The 7,823-nt window shown below is 34.5% G+C and overlaps 1 long non-coding RNA gene across 1 annotated transcript; it reads right to left on the reverse strand.

Annotated features, from left to right (window-relative positions):
• Nucleotides 1-6,999: 6,999 nt before the first annotated feature.
• LOC135142414 (uncharacterized) lies at nucleotides 7,000-7,451 on the reverse strand. The gene is made up of 3 exons (XR_010282521.1): nucleotides 7,364-7,451; nucleotides 7,226-7,291; nucleotides 7,000-7,173 (listed from the first exon to the last, which is right to left on the reverse strand). It is a non-coding gene; the product is annotated as an uncharacterized LOC135142414 (long non-coding RNA).
• Between the last annotated feature and the right edge of the window lie 372 nt (nucleotides 7,452-7,823).

Genomic DNA, 7,823 nt, shown 5'->3' on the forward strand with positions numbered 1-7,823 from the left:
GTCATTATAAAATATTGTAGTCAACTCACCTATGAAAAACAAATGAAATTTTTCTCGTGCCGCTAATCACCAAAATGATTTGAACTGTTTTGAAATGTCACGAACGGCCAAACAAATCTGTCAGATGTGTCAAAAATTGAAATGCCCGGTTCGCGGTTTAATTTCATTTTAAATAGACACGAAAAGACGCCAGACCAGAGCATTAAGGGTTGCAGTGTTATCGAGCATTTGTGAACGCCACTGCAATACATTTCAGTTTCAAAAATTGTAAATTGACAGAAAAACGTTTAAGGGCTTTGTCATGAATTACACCTTGGAAAGTCGATTGGAGTTGAACAGAATAAATCTGGTCTGTTTTGCAAAGAAGCAATAATTTTTCAAATAATGAAATCCAAAAGTGAGGTTAAGTTTGTCGAAACCAATGAACACGGTAATTATTTAAAAAATTACATTTTTATAGGTACCCTGAAGGTAAAAATTGTGAAAAATCACGTAATGGACAATGGCAGAGCAAGTCTTATCACAGTTAACGAACACTATGAGTACCTAATGAGTTTTTGCAGTACATAATTTTGCCAAAGTTGTGATCCCGCGAAAATTCTGTTTGTAAATTGTAAGGAATCGTCAAAATATTGGTGCAGACATGGTTTGTGACCGGTGCTTTTCTCTTGAAAAAACACAACTGAAAGCCTTGATCTTCATCCCTACAATAGGTGAAAACTGCTATGTCCAAACATTACCTTCAGCTTTGCAGTTTCTAGATATCTGAAACATGCCAGATCTGCATAACAGGAATGTCAAAGAGGTTCTACCCAAAACACGCCCACATGGCCATCCTATTATCAAAATTTTTCAAAATTTCTATAACAAAAAAGATGAAAAAACCAATAAAATTTCAGGAGCATTGTGTTACGAGTTCTGTAGATGATTATGAGATCTCTTGAAACATTGATTAAATACATATAGATAGACCCATGCTATTGTTTGGAGCGAACAGGCCAACGGCCGGCGAACAAGAGATGGCGCACCAACAGTCGGCCGTCAAACGCCGGCGAAAAGCTTGGACACCAATCGCGCGCGTAGATAACCCAAATCACAGCAACAATACATTTAATAAAGCTACCACTCGACAGAGGGCGACGAAAACAATGTGTAAAAATCTCTTAGTAACCATTTATATAATTTGCAACGTTGCCAGATAAGCCTAGCACAACTTTGCCGTTATTTCTAGTCGATTAGATTTTATTTCGTTTAAAAGTTTCTGGTGAATAAATGGAATTATTATAATGAATAAACAATACAAACAAATTATTACTTGTTATTTTAAATACTTGTTAGTGTTGATGAAAACATAAATGGTAATTAAAGTTATTCTAAATACGGTCCGGTCCGGTAGCTCAAATTTTACAGTACGAGTGATATGTTTCAGGACGAGTAGGTAGCCGAGTCTTTAATTTCGAAACGAGTACTGCGAAAAGAGTTACCGGACGTATGTTGTTATGTATTTTATTTCATACTGTCAACATACTTTTTTATTCGATAAAATTATTATTATTTTGAGAAAAAATCCAAATCGAGTCACTTTTTCTGACATCGTTAGCAACCGCTCTTTGGTAAATGTTTTAATTTGTTTATTCGTGCAAATCAGCATCATATGTTTAAACACATAGTACTTATAACACTTTACAGGACTTATTGTTTTGTATAATCCGACTCGATGGACGAATGTTTTGTGCAATCCGTCTCGAAGGACCAATGTTTGTGCAACTCGGCTCGTCCTACCAGTATTTTTTGTAATCTGGTTGATACGACAAAGTGATACCGAATTGTACTTTGATATTGCTCCAATGACTTTTGTTTTATTGCGTGCGAGATAATAGACAGCGTTCGGTTTCGATGTTTAATACAGGACGGTTACAGAAGTACTAAATTTACATTTGTATTTACAATAACAGGTAAAGCAAAAGAGACCCAAAAGGGTCAGTGGCCGCTTCCGGAAATGGAACACTTGTCCTTTTTGGCTCAATTTTATCGGACTTGTCCGTTTTTTTGATTTTACCGGAATCGTTCGATCCAGTAAAACGTCAAACTTGACATAGTATAAAGTAAAATAAATAAATTTTATTCAATTTTGACATGTAAACAAACGTTTATTTTGCCGTCAGTAGGCCACTAAAGCTTTGGTTTATCCGGTAGCACCATAAAATTTTTAAACCGCTAGCGAAATAAAATTTTTATTTTGCTGTTTTAAAACCATGGTTACCATTTCTGTAATTTCTCCAATGTCTTGCTGCTCTTTCCATCTAAGGAACTTTTGATACACTTTCTGATTTGCTTTTTTTTGGGAGCAAGTTTTGCCGTTGGAATCTTGCATGATTTTGCAATTTTTCGATAATTTTAGTTTGTTTAAAATAAACAAACACCGTCGCCAGAGTCACATACTACACACACACACCTGATATTGTAACCTAAATTCTACGCATATAAAACTTTTATTTGGTCGCTGTCAATTCTGACGTTTCTCGAATGTGAACTTTGAATCACCAATTTTTTCACAATTTGGGACTTGGGGTTGTCAAAATTGAATAAAAGTTTGTATTACACTCGCGGTTAAAATGAATGTGTAACTCGTGGTCTTAAGGCGCTCGCGGCATACGCCGCTCTCGCCTTAAACTGGCCGCTCATTAAACATTCACTTTAACCGCTTATATAATAAATAACTATTATGATGTAAATACAATTAAGTATATCGATAATTCACTACTGAAAATTTATTGAAATATAATTTGTGTTAAAAAAAGATTTTTGTGGTTTTATGGTTTATTAACATAAGTTACTTATTTGAAATTAAATATTTTTAATACATAGCACAAGTTCTTGATATTCTTAATTTTTATTCCAAGTAATAATTGTGTTTCCTTTAGTTTTAATCAAGAAAATTTTTCGGTTATTATCTAACATACTTTTGTACATTAAGAAACTCCATTCCACGTCACAGGACGTTACAGGACAATATTTAAATAAATAAAGAAGTCGTTTTATGTGTTTTAAAATTCACTCTGATTTCCGGACTTTAGACTTTTTGGTGTTTCACTTCGGCACAAGAACTAGTCGTATCTCAAAGAAAACAAACAGTGGAATATAGCGTATTGTACCAATATTTCATAGTAAAAATGTCTAAATTTTTTTATGAAGAGACAGACTGTTCTAGGAAACTTTACTAAATCTTTTCATTTACGAGCTTTTGAAAGACCGCCGGTCTCACTGATACTTCTTACTTGGCTCCTACGAATGAAGCGAAAAATGCACAGATTGAAAATATAGTAAATGGGGTAGTATGTATGCCTGATATGTCGTTAGACATTAAGTATTTTGCAAATAAAATTTATTTCATTGAAAACAGAAACAATAAAAAACATATCTGTACAAGTTTGGAATCGATATGGCCAGTTGTTTAGAATATGCAAATATGCTTTTGTTCGTATTTACAATTATTACGAAACAGGTTATCAAATAATCTATTTTCACATGGCGAGACTTTCAAGCGGCCGAAGAATTAAAAACCATAAATTTTCATTGAAGAAACAAACTCTTCCAAGAAAATTACCAAATCTTTTAGTTCCATTGATACCTACCTACCGAAAACGTTGCCAGATGAGCCTAACACAAATTTGCGGATATTTCTCGTCAACCAGATATTATTTCATTTAGAAGTTTCTGGTAAATAAATGGGATTATTGTAATGAACACATAAAACAAATAAATTGTGATTATTATTTGTTGTTTTAATCCATTAGACGCTTATAGGCTTATAAGCATACTTTTCTTGAAAAATCGGTATTAAATTCAGTGAAACACCTTTGTGCCTTAATTCCTATTGGTAAACTGGGATTTTGAATAGAGGTCGCAGGAAAATTTTGTATGGTTTTATGGTTTATTTACATAATTTTCTTATTTACAATGAATGTTTTTGATATATAATACAAGTTCTTGATATTATTTATTTTAATTACATTTAATAAACCATAAAACCACAAAAATCTTTTTTTAACACAAATTATATTTCAATAAATTTTCAGTAGCGAATTATCGATACACTTAATTGTATTTATATTATTTTTCAAAATGGACGCGAAGGTCAAGGACACGCAAAACCCAAAAATTTACTCTTAACTGTGTAGTTTAGTATTTTTTTACACCTCCTTATTTTACTTTATCGACAATGCAATAGTGACTGATCTGTCACTTGAGACGTCAAGAACCGCATTAATTTTGAATCGTTTTGTATGAGCGCGTTCTATCGCAATATTTATGATAGATTATGTTCTTACGGAGTGGGGAAGTTAGAAGAACAACTTAAAAGCACCCAGCAGAGATCCTAAAGGAACAGATTTATAAATATGCCCAGGATAAATGGTATGGCAGTGACGAGAGCAAGAGGAATTATCCACCTATTTTTCAATATTCCTACCACTGTCAGTATAATCCAATTGAACTGGCGTGGGGACAGTGTAAACTATATTACAATAAACATATTCGGGAACACGGTGGTGCTATTGGTGTTGTACAGTCCTTATGGCGGGAGGCTCTTGCTACAGTAGGTGCAGACAAATGGCAAAATTTTATTAGACATTGTGAACGGCTGATCAGGGATGATTGGAAGCGTTTAATGGGTAATGCACCATATGAAGACATACCCTCAATCATAATTTCTCTCGATTCTGATTCTGAATCAGAATGTTTTTCTAATAACTTGTCAGCTTGTCACTTTTTCATTTGGCATTTAATGTCAACAACAATCAGCATTAAGCCCTCAATGCAAACGGCTCTCAAGTCCTTGCTATGTACAGCAGCAGTGTTGAAACATGAGAGTAAAAGCAATGTAAATTCTGTGTTTTCTGTTATATAACATACTATTTAGTTACATTTTCTTTTGTTTACAATATTATAGACGAGCACAACACAGATGTACAACAAAACGTGTTGTTTACTGTAACGTCCGCGACCCTACAGTTTTGCGAGGGTTGTGATCTCCGCTAACTACACTGGTAAGTTGTCGACCTTGAAATTTACTTAAATTTTGAAAAATAATATACATCATAAAATTTATTTATTTTACTTCATACTATGTCAAGTTTGACGTTTTACTGGATCGAACTATTCCGGTAAAATCAAAAAAACGGACAAGTCCGATAAAATTGAGCCAAAAACACGGAGGTAGAAGAGACACTCTTCTACCTCCGTGGCCAAAAAGGACAAGTTTTCCATTTCCGGAAGCGGCCACTGACCCTTTGGGGTCTCTTTTGCTTTACCTGTTATTGTAAATACAAATGTAAATTTAGTACTTCTGTAACCGTCCTGTATTAAACATCGAAACCGAACGCTGTCTATTATCTCGCACGCAAGAAAACAAAGGTCCTTGGAGCAATATCAAAGTGCAATTCGGTATCACATTGTCGTATCAACCAGATTACAAAAAATACTGGTAGGACGAGCCGAGTTGCACAAACATTGGTCCTTCGAGACGGATTGCACAAAACATTCGTCCATCGAGTCGGATTATACAAAACAATAAGTCCTGTAAAGTGTTATAAGTACTATGTGTTTAAACATATGATGCTGATTTGCACGAATAAACAAATTAAAACATTTACCAAAGAGCGGTTGCTAACGATGTCAGAAAAAGTGACTCGATTTGGATTTTTTCTCAAAATAATAATAATTTTATCGAATAAAAAAGTATGTTGACAGTATGAAATAAAATAGATAACAACATACGTCCGGTAACTCTTTTCGCAGTACTCGTTTCGAAATTAAAGACTCGGCTACCTACTCGTCCTGAAACATATCACTCGTACTGTAAAATTTGAGCTACCGGACCGGACCGTATTTAGAATAACTTTAATTACCATTTATGTTTTCATCAACACTAACAAGTATTTAAAATAACAAGTAATAATTTGTTTGTATTGTTTATTCATTATAATAATTCCATTTATTCACCAGAAACTTTTAAACGAAATAAAATCTAATCGACTAGAAATAACGGCAAAGTTGTGCTAGGCTCATCTGGCAACGTTGCAAATTATATAAATGGTTACTAAGAGATTTTTACACATTGTTTTCGTCGCCCTCTGTCGAGTGGTAGCTTTATTAAATGTATTGTTGCTGTGATTTGGGTTATCTACGCGCGCGATTGGTGTCCAAGCTTTTCGCCGGCGTTTGACGGCCGACTGTTGGTGCGCCATCTCTTGTTCGCCGGCCGTTGGCCTGTTCGCTCCAAACAATAGCATGGGTCTATCTATATGTATTTAATCAATGCTTGAAACAACAGAATGTTTAATAAAGATTTTTAACTTTCCTAATAGTAAAATTACAATTATTACTAAACAGTAAGTTTGAAGTAAGTTTTAAATTAAGAGAATGCAACTAACACCGAAAGAAAAATGAAAGTTACTGAAAATAAAAAACTTTATTGCAGTACCTAAGGTACATACACTTTCTACATCTAATTTTGTTTATTGATCACATTCATTTACTTGAAACAGTATCAGGCCTATGAATCGTCGTCTGGAAACAGCTAACCACACACCAACCTTCATTGCGTGTGATGGTGTTTCTTCAAAAGCGTGAGTATTTTCTATACACCAAATTCTGAAGTTCTGTCAGTTGACATAGCCTAACAGATGAAACCAGGCTTCATCAGAAAAGAACGACAAATCGAGAATCCCGTTATCGTCCATATCAGCTTGAAACTACAATACCCAACGCGGCAAGGAAAATCAGCTGGTTGCAGCTCCTGAACCGACAAAATCTTGTATGGATGCATATGTAACTTCTCTTTTACGATTTTCTGACATGGGCTGTATGGTACCCCGGACAGTAAAGATTTTTGAGAAAGCTTTATTCGGACTTTGTTCCATTGTCATCCTTAAATCTTCAACAACGTCTTCACTAACTTGAGGTCTCCCCGTCGGTTTTCACTTAGAATTGCTACCAGTGTCGTTAAATCTGGCCATAATTCGCCATATAGCGTCTTCAAAGATTCTTCATCAATGACAACAGAACATTTCACTAGATACTCGTTTTTAGACGCCTCCACAGAGTACACTCCATCCCCATCCTCATTTAACACCCCATTACGGTAATAGGCATGATGATTGCGCCAAAGAACTAAAAAAATCATTTGTAACACTGACCATAGTTATTCCTCTGTGTTCATTACCTGAGATTATTCCACAATGATCTGTAATTTTGATAAAAACTGTTTTTTGAGACACTTATTAAAGTTCTAACAAAGGGGAAGACAGCAAAAATGAAAACAAGACAAGTCAATTAACCCACAAAGTGAGGGAAAACGTACCAGTACAAACGAAAAAATTATTGACATCTGACAGAATTTGATGAAGCGTTGAAACAGTGCAGCCGCTAATGTCAACTAATGTGGCGTTAAAAATAAAAATTCCAATATTAGTGTAATCCTTTCCACAAAACTGAAAAAGGCGGCACAAAATGTCACCAAAATCATGGCCTTCTTCGACTACAATATTTTATAATGACCCTGTATAACAAGTGTTGAAAATGAAAGATTTCAACACGTGTTGTACACGATATTTTTCCGACGACCACAAAAAACGCAGAGTTAATATTTATTTCTTTAATTAAAGTTTATGGTAGGTAAGGTTACTACAATTCTGAAAATAAATTGGTGCTTGGACACAGTTGTTGACCATTTTATGTTCTTTAGTTGATACGAAGTTTTGAATTTTATGCATACCAGATTCATAATTATTTCCACTGATTTGTGTGGCTCTTTCTACAAT

Source organism: Zophobas morio, unplaced genomic scaffold (genome assembly GCF_036711695.1).
Source record: "Zophobas morio isolate AGI-343-1 ecotype UQ-CSIRO unplaced genomic scaffold, CSIRO_AGI_Zmor_V1 ptg000046l, whole genome shotgun sequence".
NCBI classification, from domain to species: Eukaryota; Metazoa; Arthropoda; class Insecta; order Coleoptera; family Tenebrionidae; genus Zophobas; species Zophobas morio.